At 38.0% G+C, this 14325-nt stretch overlaps 1 long non-coding RNA gene across 2 annotated transcripts in view; it reads left to right on the forward strand.

Moving 5' to 3' along the window:
* Positions 1-10668, forward strand: part of LOC140706645 (uncharacterized) — a 35595-nt gene extending 24927 nt beyond the window's left edge. For both annotated transcript variants that reach the window (XR_013544940.1, XR_013544939.1), the window contains 2 exons: positions 6488-6666; positions 9575-10668. This is a non-coding gene — a long non-coding RNA (uncharacterized LOC140706645). The remainder of the gene's footprint in view (positions 1-6487; positions 6667-9574) is intronic.
* The last annotated feature ends 3657 nt before the right edge of the window (positions 10669-14325 follow it).

Consider the following 14325-nt stretch of genomic DNA (forward strand, 5'->3'; position numbering starts at 1 on the left):
TCTGGCTCTTCGTCTGAGGGGGCAGCTGCCAGAAGAGAAAAGTGCAAGCTTCTACTGTGACTGGACAAACATATGAAGAGGAGGAGGAGAGTAGTGCGCGCCCACTGGTGAGTTGGGGAACCAGCCAATGAACTGACACAAACCTCTGAACTGAGGTTCATGCTCATCTCTACTAGAAAATAAATGTGGATTTGTTGTTTGGCTTTTTCTGTGCTCCTCTTTTCTTTCTTTTTTCTGCATTTTTCATTGTATAACAATAAGTTACAGGTCATAGTAAAAAAACACCATGTGACACTCAGAAGCATATTTGAGGGGGGAAAAAGAACATTGGTGCATTCAGACAAATGCTAGCTGAACCTAAACACTACAGATTTTATTTTTATGTGATTCCTGATCTCCACAGTGTGTTTTCTTGAGCAAAATATTTTACAGCAAAATATTTTTTTCACTCTAATGTTACTTATGGCTTACATACATTCAACCGTGTTTAGAGAGTTTTTAAAAGTAACTGGTTACATTTATAATGTCAAAGCTCCAAAATCAATAGTTACCTTTATAGTTACAGTTTACAAAATACCTCTTTGCTTTGCTTTTTTCAAAAGTCATAAAATGTTCACCTTTTTAGTTAAATTACACAGATTGCTGGACTGTGATACAAAATATGCTTTCCTTCCATCTATCTCTCTATCTAATCCTAGCTTTGACACCTACAAAAAGTACAAGGTAGACAGGCGTGACAGTAGTTGAACAATGTGATATTTCTCCACCACCATATAGTGATGCCAGCCCCCATTTATAGAAGTAACTAAAGGTGGAGGATCCAAAGGGGATGTGCCTCTCCCAAGCTTTGCAGCAGGGACCACCACCACCACCCAGTCCTGATTGCCATTTGTCTATAGAGTGGCACCATCCTTTGTTAATTTACAATAATAAGTTAATATAGATATATTTTGATTATTGGGAAACGGAACTAATTACAAGTAACAAGTTTTCATAACTACCTCCAAGCTCTGGCATTCAATAATGTATTTTATATAATCCAAATCCTTCTTCTATTCAGAAATCAATTCAGCATAACCATTCTGTGGCGCAAGGGAAGACATAGAAAAAAAAACTTTAGCACAAGTTGGTTTTCAATTGAGGTTTCTTTTTCTTTCCTTAAAAAAATCTTTACTGAGTCATAATACAAATATTTAGTATATTAGTCGAATTTCTGAAGCTACTAAGAGGAAATCTATATTCTCTGAAAATCTGGTTAGTATCTACCAAAAAGAAGTGTATTTTGTTTTATTTTTCGCAAATGAGAGAGGGAGGACTTTTGTTGGTTTGCTTCGTTTCTGTATTTTTGAAGCACATCCTCGCTTTCAAATAAAGTGGTTCATTGAAGTTCAAGAGACAAAACCAGCGAAATGAAAAATTAGCACACAAAATTAATGATTGCTGAAATTGGCAGAGCTTGTTGGAAAGCTGAGGTTCTTCTGGCATCTGCATTTGGAACAGCATCAAAGCTATGGCCTCCATTAAGTCTGAGAGCTGAAAAAAGTAAAGAGAGGGGTGGGTGGGGGGAAGAGAGGAAAACATCTCATATCAGGTGCAAAGACAAACTGAAAGGTTAGTGGTAGAGATCATTCTTCTGGCTGTGTTCGTAGTTCAATGAAGTAATTTTTTTTTAATGTAACTGGAAAAATTTTGCCTCTGAGATTCAATAGTTATGTTTCCATTTTCCCTCCTCTTGTGCTAAATTGGAAGTGAAGGCAAGATTTCTAAGTAGGAGAAATCCAGGAAAAATGGACCTAACCGTCTGAGTTGGCAAGGTGAATTTAGCCCAAGTGTAGATCTTTATGAATGCCTAAATTGTGTTAGGAAGACATAGTTACTTTGGGCCCAAGCCTGACTTGGAACCCAAATGTGATTATTTCTTTGAGGTGGTGTGTATTTGGTTTCATGCTTTTAAGACAATCCCTTGAAGCCTGATCTTTCCTTGTATTATTTTATTCTGCAACCTCTTTGAACTGTGAACCTTGTACTCTAGCATACATAAGAGCAAATTTTAGCCTTCACGAGTGAGGAGAAAACCAACAACGTTTTACCCTTGATGTTAAAAGCTCCCTTGACATGAAGGGAAGAGAATCAAATAAGGGCTGACATGGGAGAGCAGCTGCCAACAGATTCTCTTGTTGAACAGACAACTGTACAAAGTGAAGATGTAGAGACAGTACTGTTGTAATCAGGGTATCAAGCATACAGACAACCTAAGCAATCTTCATCTCATTAGGGGTAAAACAGCATATTATGTCACTGTTTTTATAGTACTTCAGCTGCAAGCTGTCATTTTGAAGGAAGAAAAACAGAAAGTAAAAGAAGAAACAGAGGAAGTGATGCTCTTTTGCTTTTACTATTAGCTCTTTAACAGCTACAAGGAAACTGTGTTGGGATGGGTTTTCTCTACTAGCTTGAGCTTTGGCAATGGATTTGTTTTATGTCATGTTTTTGACCATCTCTTCCAAATGACTGCACAACTAATTTGTGGCACCATGGTAAGGATAAAGTCTCCATCGTTCCTGTGCAAATTAGAACCCTCATTTTGCTGGACTTTAAATGCCATGGAGAGCTCTTACGGATACAAAACGGCTTGGCTCCAAGAGTTCTGTCTCCCTTTATGAACCTGCTTGGGTGTTAAGATAACCAGGGGAGGCCTTTCTCTCAGTCCCACCACCTTTAGAGGTACATTTGGTGGGGACACGTGAGATGGCCTGTTGCTGTTGCTGCTCCAAGATTTTAGTACTCCCTCCCAGAAGACGCCAGACTAGCCCCATCTTTGCTTTCCGTCTGCAAACAAGCAAAGACTTTTCTCTTCAGGCAAGCTTTTCCTGAGTGACTGGCTGCCTGGGTGAGGTTTTTAAATGGATTGTTGTACCATACTGCTTGAACATAGTACTGTTTAGTACTGTTTTTGTTTACTATTTTTAGTATGGTATTTGTTTGATCCTTTTTAGTGTTTGTATACTCACTCTTGACAGCTTTAAATAAATCTTCTGATATTTGTAAGCCATCTTGGGCCCTTTTTAAGGGGAAATGCAGGGTAAAATATTTTAAATAAAACAAATAAAAATACATGCAGTTCTGCTTTTCAGACTTCTCAACCTCCAGACCTCTGAGGAGAGTTGATGACAGAAGATGTGAGGGCTATCTATCTATCTATCTATCTATCTATCTATCTATCTATCTATCTATCTATCTATCTATCTATCTATCTATCTATCTATCTATCTATCTATCTATCTATCTATCTATCTATCTATCTATCTATCTATCTATCTATCTATCTATCTATCTATCTATCTATCTATCTATTTATTTGCTGTTCAGTTTTTAATATCTGGTCTGGGCTTCTGAGGGAAGTTCATTCAACAGTCTTGGAGCAACATAGGGGAAACACATTTACATCTCCTGGAGATTTCGATGTCCAGAAACATTTACAGGTGATGCCTTATGTAGCCACGGCCCAAATTATTTGTGTTCTCCTCTCTCTCCAAAAATGCCAGTCTCCTAAGATGGCCAATACCCCATCACCAAATTGGACAACGGGTGTCTTCAAACAGGAGGACAAGGAGGGCAATAATCATCTAAAAAGAAAATGTTCATCACCAAAAGGGACAGTTTTGCTTCAGTTTTTTCCTATGCATGCTCAGCAGTTTTCTTTGTGTCTTTAAGCAAGCCTGCTGCTTTCAAGAGAGGACACTATATGGAATGATGGTGTTGTCGGTGGAAGCAACCTGTTTTTTCCTCGGGCAGCACAAGGGTCTTGAGACAACTCTGCTGGGGCATAAGTGGCCTTCCTAGACCACCCATTCTGCATTTGCCCCCCTCTACAGTTATACTGGCCACTGTCTCCCTACTCCTCAAAACAGAGTTGGGGTGTGTTCCCAAAAGCTTAGTCAATTCTGTATTGCACATTACAGGAGATCAGTACTGGTATCAAACTTGATGAGGTCTGTGATCTGATAAGCATCTTTGGGTAATTGCCAGATTGCAGTAGTAAGTGCTGAAGTTCTAAAGCTGGCCATGATGCACAGTGTGGAGGTCAGTCAGTGCATAAAAAAGCAAAATAAACATCTTAATGACAGTAAACTGCTCACCAAGGGTTCTTGCTAATAAGACTTCTTGAGTAAACGGCAATGAAGAAGAAAGGAACGATGTGTGTAAATCTCTTGAACTGGGAATATGATCTGTGAATCACACAACATGACTCAGGAACATTCAGTGTTCAAATGTGTGCATTTTTAAAAATCACTTCTGTATAGCCTATTACCAGCAGGACTGTTGAGGCCAGCTATTAAATTCTGAGACTTTCTTTGCTGTGTACAGCTTTACAGCTACACAGCATTTTCTTCTTCTGACAATACATGCTTCTTAACTTCTATATAGCAACTGATTGTTTTTTGAGACTAATAAACAAATACATTTAATTCCAGTTGCTGGATTGTTATGGCTTCTGTTTGGGGAAAAGGAATTCTGATCAGGAGCAATGAGGCAAGGGGAAAAGGTTCATAATACAGAGGTGTTTTGGTTATTATTTTATGCATGAATGCATGTACCATGTTTTCCCGAAAATAAGACAGAGTCTTATTTTGATTATTGCTCCAAAAATGCATTAGGGCTTATTTTCAGGTGATGTTTTTTTTTCTTCATGTACAACGATCTACATTTATTCAAATACAGTCATGCCATCTTCTTCTGGTTGCTGCACAATGCTGGAGAACGGGGTTTCACTTAACTAGGGCATTTTTTGGGGGGTAGGGCTTAAATTATGAGCATCCTGAAAAATCATACTAGGGGTTATTTTCAGGTTAGGTCTTATTTTCAGGTGAACAGGGTAGTTTCATTTGTAGGCTGCCTTTCTCACAATGAGGGGATTCAAGGTGACTCACAATGTTAAAACAAGTAAAATTATAAACACAATAAATTAAACATTAAAAAGCTATAATAATAATAATAATAATAATAATAATAATAATAATAATAATAATAATAATAATAATAATAATAATAATAATAATAATGATAATGATAATGATAATGATAATAATAATAATAATAATAATAATAATAATAATAATAATAATAATAATAATAATAATAATAATAATAATAATAATAATAATAATAATAATAATAATAATTGCATTAAGTGATTTAAAACAATTAAAACTTTAAAAGCAAATTTACTTAGCTAAAAAGCAGCATCCTGGTACTCAGTTATGGCTGTTAAAAGCCTGCCTGAAGAGGTGGGTCTTCAATAGTTTGAGCAAATAGTATCTGGAACAGCCCCCCTTTTCCTTTGTGGGTTTTGTTGTATTTCTTTATTGATTCCTCTTCTCTCCATTCCCTTCTGTGAGGGACAACTAGAAATTTTGGGAGCTGAGTGAAGCAGCAGAAAATGTGCTCCAAATCAAAGTTGTAATTTATAATATGCAAACAAAGAAAAAAAATAATTACAGCAGGGAACATTTGGGTAGATGGTACTCCATCTAAGATAAGATATCCATCTGGATACTACCTCTGTTTCCATCTTTATCAGGCTTTGGGTACAAATGCCCTCTGCTGCTTCGGTAAGGAAATGTCTGCCAATCATCTGTACCTCTTGGCAGCCTGCCTAAAATCTCTCCTGGAGGCCTGGTCTATCTTGCCTCTTTCTTCTGGATTAGACTAAGACAATGTCAGAAGTCACAAGAATGGAGTAGGCGCAAAAGGAGCTATAAAATGAAAGCGATGCAAATGCTGATAATCACAGCTCATCATAAACCCTCTTCTCTCTCAGTGATGCTGCAGAAGAATTCTTTTGCTTCTGCCAAGTTTGGTCCAATGGCTTGGTTAACTTGTAATCTGTTAATTAAGGATCATTCTTAAAATCCCAGGCTTCAGACTATCTCTGTGTTAATATTCTCCTGCTGGCTGGTTGATTTGCTGACCCTGTCCTGGCTAAAGCATGATAAGGCAGAATGGAAAAATGAGAGAACAGCGCACAAAGGATTCCTTAACTGTGTATATAACTAGCTTACTGTGTACAGACCTAGTATTTGGTATGAGCAGACAATATGAGCTCTGTTCAGATACTCAGGAAAGCATTATTCTGAACTTATGAGAAGGGGGAGGAGTTCTAGCTTCATACCCTTCCATTGTTATTCTTTGCATGTTGACACTTGGAAGAGGAGACAATCCACTACAGGTGGAGACTGTACATGAAAAATAAGGACCCCTTAGTTTTCATGTGCAGAGCGGTGGCCCTTCTTCTACCCAGAATGGTGGCCCTTCTTCTACCTTCTTCAGACTGTTTATTGCCTCACTAGAAGAATGACACCTGAGGAGACTAACCTTCTCTCTCTTCTCATCTGTTGAGATTAATGTCCTCAATTTGGGGAAATAGTTGAATTTTGGAAAAAAAATAGTGAATTTTATAAAACTTATTCGGCTGCATTCCATACAGGTATGGACCTCTTCTTCTGCAACGGAGGTTCCCTTCCTACTTCGCCTTCGTGCATCTCATTGTGCCCTGCAGATCTGCTCCAGAGGATCTTTCCATGCTGAAGAGCAGACATGGGAGACCGGAGAAGAAATTCTATGCCACCACTGAGGTCTGCTTTGCTGACAGATAAACACTGCGAGGTATATCCCAGCATATCTGTTTTGACCCAATATAGAACCACCACCATCATCAATGTTTGAATACTTTTCCTTGCTTTAAAATACCAACTCACCCACCCACCAAAGGATCTTATTTAGTGCAAGATCTACATGAGTTGTGATTTTCAGCGCAGTCTTTTCTATGCCTTTTTGAATTCCATGGGGCTCACTCGCAAAATAAGTGTGCACAGCATTGTAATGTGAGACACAAAACGCTGTCTTATTTTTGTAGCTGATTGTCAGCATTATGACCTATCTTAGAGCATTTTCTGTATGTACAGCATGACATGTCCATGTATGGACACAAATACCTTCCCTAGGTTAATGCTTGCCTTCAGTTTAGTAGGCTGAGTTGAGCCAACAAGATGGAAGACTTATTTTCTTTCTTTCTTTCTTTCTTTCTTTCTTTCTTTCTTTCTTTCTTTCTTTCTTTCTTTCTTTCTTTCTTTCTTTCTTTCTTTCTTTCTTTCTTTCTTTCTTTCTTTCTTTCTTTCTTTCTTTCTTTCTTTCTTTCTTTCTTTCTTTCTTTCTTTCTTTCTTTCTTTCTTTCTTTCTTTCTTTCTTTCTTTCTTTCTTTCTTTCTTTCTTTCTTTCTTTCTTTCTTTCTTTCTTTCTTTCTTTCTTTCTTTCTTTCTTTCTTTCTTTCTTTCTTTCTTTCTTTCTTTCTTTCTTTGCAGCTTCCAAAATCCTGTAACACACAGGATCCTTTTTAAATGAAAGGGCTGAGTGGGGGGTGGGACCCCTCTCTCTCTATCATGCTTTAGCATGGATACTGTCTTCTTGACTTTTTCACTCCCTCACAGCACAGGGGAACCTATATAAAGAAACTTGGCCAGGCTATGAAAGGCATAAATTAGGGAAGGAAGGGCCGAGGGAAGTCCCATTAGAGCCCAAGCAGAAAAAGTTCAAATGCCAGAGCTTTCAGCTGTTGAAGATAAAAGTTCCAGCGCTTTCAATTCTTGCTTTCTGCTTCTGCCAGTATTTGGTGGGGAGGGCTTTTCCTTGGCAGTTTACTGCTGAAAAAATAACAAAGATAAATTAAACAAAATAAATACATACTGGATTGAATAGATAATAATTTCACTGAATATCAAAATATCAAAGCATTATAAACACACACACACACACACACACACACACACAGTTGAACTTTGATGTTTGGTAAAGTCCTGTTGCACCCATATGGTGGTTAGTATTTTTTTTTTAAATAGAATGATATTTTTCCACTGTAATAGTAGGTTCGAAATCTTGAAGGGAATGAAAACAAGAGGTTAGATTTATCCTTTATATGTCCAGCCCATAGTACAAGTTCTCCAGGAAGCTCACAAACAGAAGAATGAAAGTGCAGGGTTGACTCTAACTGGTAGTCCCATCTAAAGTAGACTCACTGAATTAATGCGATTTGTGTAAGTGTTGGCTCACCATTTGGCAGTGAATTCAATGGGCTACTCTCGGTAGTGCTTCCAATGGCATATCAAACAATAAAAACTTCTGACTGGCCATTTTGAGGGAAAAGGCTTCGGCCTTTACGGGTGTGTAAGGACTTTCAGGGTTGGAGGAAATGAAGATTACTTTTGGGGAAAAACAATTTTAGAAGTCTACTCAATATATTTCTTTGTAATGTTTCCTACAGAGACTAGAATGAAAAAAATTGTGTGCTTTTAATACTGCTATAAAATGTTATAATCGACTACGAAGCTATATTAATCATAATAACAGCCCTGTATAGGTGTGCCCTTCTCTTGACTGATACAATCTTTTTCATTCACTTTAATTCAAACTGTCTTCAAGCAGATTTTTGTTCATTCCAAGGCTATGACCTATTTTACACAAGGAACCTGTTTGTAGAAGAGCAAAGATATTACCTGGTTCTAAAGTCAACAGTTATGACTATAATCTCAGAAGACCTTTAAAGCCCTAAGCTTCATGCTGAGGACTTTGAATATCACTTAAAATATAAACCAAATCCTTGGAATGAGTTTATGAGAGTGTGAGGGCAGGAAAAACCCCAAAGGAGGCTGTAGCAGGCAGTAGTTAAGTTACTGTTCCATGCTGTCTTTTCTAGCTTTTTCGAACATAAATGTGGGTCTCCTCCCATGACTAAAGTTAAAAAAAAAGATTAAAAAAAATCAGAAAACCAAATATTATTTGAATATTTAAAAATAAACCATTTCATTAAATTGTGATGGCTGATATGCTGCATGCCACATCACACTTAGAAAGAAGTTTTCCTCTTTCTGTTTTGTAATTTTCTTCTTAAAATAATATCCCACCTTTTGGATACAAAGAGTAGTATTCAGCTGATATGAAAATTACAGATAAAATCCAAAGTGACACTTGAAACAGAAAAACAGATAAGTAGAAATGGAATTAAATGTGTAGATTAAAAGCAGATGAACAATATAAGCAATATCCATCATATTGAAACCTATGTCAGGTCATGTGAATTATAGAATAAAAACTGCATTTGTCTGCCAGTAGGAGGACAACAGAGGTGGACCTAGTTTGATTCTAACCGAGTTGCAGAGCTTGGGAGCAGCCACTGAGAAGTCTCTCTCTTCTATTCTGCCAAATGTGCTTCTGATGATAATAAGACGACAGCACTAACAGCTGGAATTTTAATATCTGGGTACCTATTGCGAACAATTTTAGTTTACCAAATAAAACTGGACAGTGGGATTAGAGCTGTCAGTAGAAGTCAGAAGAGAGGTGGCCCAGAATATCTTCCTAAGCATGAAGAACATAATCTGCTTAAAACCGGCTTTGAGAATGCTCATTGGACGATGCTGTGTAGTCTCAGTTCTACTGTATAGCATGAAATCATGCATTAACTCAGGTGGTAATTTTTTTTTTTTTTAAAGGAAACGTTTGACATGTGGATTTCTCCTAGGACACCAATAATTTCCTGGGTTGAGAAGGTGACCAATGAAGAAGAACTAAAATGAATGAAGAAATTGTAACACACATAAAAGGCAGAAAGCCATAATACGTTGACCATGAAGAGAGAAATGAAAAATACAAACTGTTACAGCTCAACCATTCCAAGTAAAATATGTGGGGAAAGTGCTGGAAGAAGAACTTCATGAATGAAAAACCTGTGAGGGTGGTTTAGATGCAATACAACATCAGTGCGTAGAGCTGCCACATCCGAAGTAAAGGGAGCCATGATGATGACCAGCCTCCAGTAGGAGAGGAACGAGAAGTAAAAAGGCAGAGTTGTTTCTTTAGTTCCCTGCTCCCTTTCAAATTGTTCAAATGTTTATCTTTTAATATTTACCATTGTGTTTACATTTTCTTTTTTCCAGAGGTGGCATAGAAAGCTGTCAATTGTGGGCATTCCTAATACAGCTCTCTTGAATAAGAAAATACCAACTGGGTTTTCTTTTATATCAAATTACTTAAAATGGTAAGAGCATCCCCTCCTATGCTCAGAGTTCAGTTATATGAAACTGTCACAAAAGTTATTTATTTACTTGTCTCAGAAATCAACAGTAGCAAAACCAGAATTGGCCAACTGGTTTAGGTTTTGTTGTGTGTGTAACAGGAAGATAATCCAGTTTGAATTTTGTTTAAGATCTAGCCAGGGGGCCCTTTTGAAAGAGCCATCCCTCAAGGAGGTAAGAGGGATGGCTTGTAGACAAAGGGCCTTCTCGGCAGCTGCCCCCAGACTATGGAACGCCCTCCCAACTGAAATTCGCCTGGCGCCGACACTGATGATATTTCGGCGCCAGGTCAAAACCTTCCTGTTCCAGAAGGCTTTTAATTGAAATAACATTAACTGTGGGTCTTGATGATGGCAATTTAAATTTTAATTTGTATTTTAATTGTATTTTAATCATTTTATATTTTATTGTGTTGAATTTTAATTGTTGTAAGCCGCCCAGAGACCTTTGGGTAGAGTGGGCGGCATATAAATTAAATAAATAAATAAATAAATAAATAAATAAATAAATAAATAAATAAATAAATAAATAAATAAATAAATAAATAAATAAATAAATAAATAAATAAATAAATAAATAAATGCAAACTCTATGTTAACCGTTGGAAATGAGTTGGAAGCCAACTTGGGTCCAAGTTAGGTTGGGACCTAAACTGGATTACCTTACCTTATGATACTGAAGAAAGGTCTGAGAAGCAGCATCGAGTGCTCCAAAGTTCCCTTTGCTAAGGCATCCACTGGCATTCCATTCCATTCCATCCCACCTCTTTTCTCTGCTAAAGGCAGAGAGGAAAACAGTAGCAGCTAGAAGCATTCTTCTGTCCCACCAAAGATGTAATCTTCTTCTGTGAAAGAAGGAGCAGAATAGCAGTAGGTGAAGGATAAGCCTTGCTCTAATCCAACGTTTTTGATATGGGACTTTGCAGCAAAAGAGAAATGTTGGAGGGCCAGAACAGAAAATGTAGGAAAGTCTGGCTTTGATCTCTGCTGGACCTTGTGTTTAACCGAAATGCAAACATTGCAGAGCAAAGAAATAAAATACCAAAATGTTGTATAACTTAATGCAGCAGTTTGTATAACCACACCTTTTTAAAATTGTTTTAAAAGGTTTATCTGTGTAATGTTACGCAGGTTTACTCAGAAATAAGTCTCATTGTATCCAGTGGGGTTTACTCACAGATATATGGCTGTGGGATTGTAGCTTAAGTGTCTTTTAATCACAACATCCCTCCCTGCAAACAAACTATTTCCACAACTACGCATTTTACTGAACATTATATATGTTTACAGAAAAACAAATACAACATTTGGAGTAAAGAGAGCCCGTGGTTATTATTACCCTGTTATGTTATGCAGTAATGGAAAGTATCCCCCACCCAACTCCACTGTGCTTTCCTTTGCATGCCTCGCCTTGCAGTGGTCAGTGGTTGTGTTATCAGTTGTGTGATGGGAATTTTTAGCATGTCTACATTACTGAAACAGCAATTTCTATGTTGGCTTGGGCATGTGGTGAGAATGATTGATGGTCAGATTCCAAAAGATCTCCGTATGGAGAATTAGTGCAGGGAAATCGCCACAACTGTGATACAAGGATATCTGCAAGTGGGATCTGAAGGCCTTAGGAATCATCCTCAACAGATGGGAATCGTTGACATCTGAACATTCAGCCTAGAGGCAGACGGTGTAGCATGGCCTCTCCTGTTTTGAAGAGACATCTGAACATTCGTTGACATCTGAACATTCAGCCTAGAGGCAGACGGTGTAGCATGGCCCAGCAGGCTGAGGCAGAGGCAGTCCCAAAACCAGCAAAATCAGGGAGCTGAACAGGGGACAGATTGGATTTGTCTTCAGTAGGGAAGGGATTGTCACTCTCATATTGGCCTTTTCAGCCACACTAGATGCTGTTCCAAGTCCTGTATTCAGAGCACGTTACTAGTCTCTTGAGACTGAAGGATGCATACCAAAATGTGTGATGGGGTGCCTCCTAGAATGAGAAAACACTTACACTATTGCAACTATTGCATTTCTGCTCCAAACTAATGTAACTAACAAATAGATAAGCCTTTTATAAGAGTAAGAACACAATTCTTTGGGTCTATTTCAGCATATATCTGCATTGTTTTGCACTGTTAAGGAACTGCAACCCTATGAACCCTTTTTCCGGGAGTAAGCCTCATTGAACCCTGAAGATAGATAGTACTTTGGTACACGTGCAGAGTTCAGAACTTAAAACGCATGCATGCAAAGCTGGTAATCTTCATCACTTCATTAGCCATACAGTATAAAGTTAAATGATTTTAAAACCGCAGTTAATAAGGATTGCTTGGACAGCTGGTGTACTTCATCACATCAGGAGAGTGGTCCTTTCATATTTTATGCACTAGATGCCACAGAGAGGCTCTTTGAGGGTCCCAGGAAGTCGGATTTTGACAACCTGGGATCAGAATGTTCAAAGGGAGATGGTAAGATTATAAAGGAGAGGGAAAGCAAGAAAAAAGGTACGATGGATTGGGGGGGGGGGGGGAGAGAAATAGTTTCTTTCCCACCAAAATTTCATGTAGTTGTTTCCTTCTGTCCAGAGTTTGAAGCAGAGAGACTGAGGAGAAGAGTAGAAACAGAAGTTGTATCTTTAAAAACTTTGGGTTGGATGAGTGTGGGAGGGGGTAAGGCTTTATTATAGTCACCTAACTTACACAGCCATTGATCATCAACTTAACTGAATTAGATGTTGGGGCTCTGTAAGAGCAACCTGAACTGCTCACCCCGTTCTAGCCCATCTCTGACCTGTCCGTTAGCTGTAACATTAAACAACACTACTGTGAAGTGAAACAGCTGATAAAACACAGGGAATAAAACATAGCAAAGAGAAGTAGAAAACACAGATTTCATGGTGGTTTGAAAAAAGATATAAAAGACTGAGAAATGCTTTTGGTGCCCCCTTCATTCGGAAAGCAGCAGGGTGAAAGAAGGAAAAAGCTGGCTGGTGTTCGAAGCAAGTCTTAATTTAATTTCCAAGTGGAGTATGGGGGAAGGGAGCAGACATTTATATTAGGCTCTGCTACAGGAATAAGAAAGCTTTGGTCTCTAAGATGTTGATAAACTGCTATCCCCACAATACCTCAGCATTAGCAAAGCTGGTGAAGGGGAAGGTAATTGGAATTCTGTAAGACAGTGTGAAGTGACAGGTTCCTGAGCTCTTTTCTATTAGGTGTTATTAGAGATACAGAAAGATAGCAACTGTCTATTGATTGACTCAATTAAGGAAGCCACAGACTTCAGTTTGCAAGACCTGAGCAGAGCTGTTTTGGAGATCACTGATTTATAAGTTCACTAGAGTCAAAAGCAACTTGAAGATACATAACAATAACAAAGCAATATATTGCTGAACCAAGAGCAATTCTAATGCTAGCATTAGAAAAAAATACCACCCAACTAACCGATCTGTTTCTCCTTGATATATACAAACACAGACACACACACTATTGGAAAGGAGAAAGACAAGAACCATAGGAAAATCAGGGAGGATCACAAGTGGAAAGTGGCAACGTCTATGTAACACCATTGCCAACTGTATATATATAAAAAAGTTTAAACTACATATTATGATCACATTTTTTTTCTTATAGCAGGCCTAAATTCTATAGCCCGATTTGAGCATTATTCAGTTTTATCCAGTACAACCATTAAACAGCAGATGAGCAGAGACATGGCCCCCTTCATCATTGCTTTCTTCTCTTGGAAAGCAATGACTCTAAAGAAAAGAGGTTCTTGTTCACAGAGCTCAGTGATTTTGAAATCTGGATGTGGAGCCATGGGTTGGGAATTCAATTCCCCGCTGTGCCTCCTTGACAGGGGTTGGAATCAATGATCCATAATGTCCCTCACAGATCTCACATTTATTGTTGTTGTTGTTGTTTTTTTTCAAAAATACTGGGCACAGTCAATCAAAATTATAAAAATATTGACTGGCATTATATAACAGATACAAGTTTTAACCAAAATCCTAAGTGTCTGTTAAATATTGACATAGTATATATGCTTTTCCTAATGGCAATATGTTGTTGACATTTTTGTAGCTCTGATGGTGTATCACCATTATCATCATCATCCTCATGTTCCATGAGAAGGAGAATCCCACTTCTTTGCCCTCCCAGCCCGGAAATAATGAGGTGAAACACAGAATGTTGGATTAAAACTTG

The sequence above is a fragment of the Pogona vitticeps genome, chromosome 4 (genome assembly GCF_051106095.1).
Source record: "Pogona vitticeps strain Pit_001003342236 chromosome 4, PviZW2.1, whole genome shotgun sequence".
NCBI lineage: Eukaryota > Metazoa > Chordata > Lepidosauria > Squamata > Agamidae > Pogona > Pogona vitticeps.